Source organism: Hemiscyllium ocellatum, chromosome 30 (genome assembly GCF_020745735.1).
Source record: "Hemiscyllium ocellatum isolate sHemOce1 chromosome 30, sHemOce1.pat.X.cur, whole genome shotgun sequence".
In the NCBI taxonomy this organism is placed as follows: domain Eukaryota; kingdom Metazoa; phylum Chordata; class Chondrichthyes; order Orectolobiformes; family Hemiscylliidae; genus Hemiscyllium; species Hemiscyllium ocellatum.
In genome coordinates, this window is record NC_083430.1 from 21,012,591 (window position 1) to 21,013,495 (window position 905).

Here is a 905-nt window from a genome sequence, read left to right on the forward strand (position 1 = left end):
CAGTTTCCTCATTTCCCCTCCCCCCACCTTGTCTCTGTCGGAACCCTCAACTCAGCACCGCCCTCCTAATCTGCAATCCTCTTCCTGACCTCTCCGCCCCCACCCCACTCCGGCCTATCACCCTCACCTTGACCTCCTTCCACCTATCCCTCCCCCAAGTCCCTCCTCCCTACCTTTTATCTTAGCCTGCTTGGCTACTCTCTCTCATTCCTGATGAAGGGCTTATGCTCGAAACGTCGAATTCTCTATTCCTGAGATGCTGCCTGGCCTGCTGTGCTTTAACCAGCAACACATTTGCAGCAGTTCATCTAGCCTACATATTTTTGAACTGTGGAAGGAAACCAGAGAACAAATCCATGCAGACGCACGAAAAATGTGCGAACTCCACACAATCGCCCGAGGGTGGAACAGAACCCAGAACCCTGGCACTGTGAGGCAGCAATGCTAATCACTCAGCCACCATGCCAATGTTTTCACTCAGAATGCATTTTCTTCCTCCAGAAGGGATTGATCATCAACTGTTGAAAGCACTTGTAAACAAAGCAAATCTTTTCACCAACTTTACGCTCAGAAGACGCTGTAAATCGTCCTCATGGTTGGTGAGACCAGACACTTTAGAAGCCATTTCTCAAGTCAAGAAATGATCCCTCGGAGTACAAGGGTTACACCTGAAATGGTGACCTCCCCACCTCCTGATGCTGCCTGGCTTGCTGTGCTCTTCCAGCCTCCTGCTTGTCTACCTTGCCAATCTTAGCTAATTGATAGTGAGTTGAGAAAATCCCCAGTGAACCTCCTCACCTAGCATTTAATTGGTGTGTTGGCAAGAAGGGGCATGTTCTCACCATCAGTCCAGGCTCCTGTTTAACATTTCAGCATGGAATGAGTCAATATTTAGACTGAAACTG

At 49.0% G+C, this 905-nt stretch overlaps 1 pseudogene; it reads right to left on the minus strand.

Moving 5' to 3' along the window:
- Positions 1-474: 474 nt before the first annotated feature.
- LOC132830192 (small nucleolar RNA U3) lies at positions 475-659 on the minus strand (annotated as a pseudogene).
- Positions 660-905: the final 246 nt, after the last annotated feature.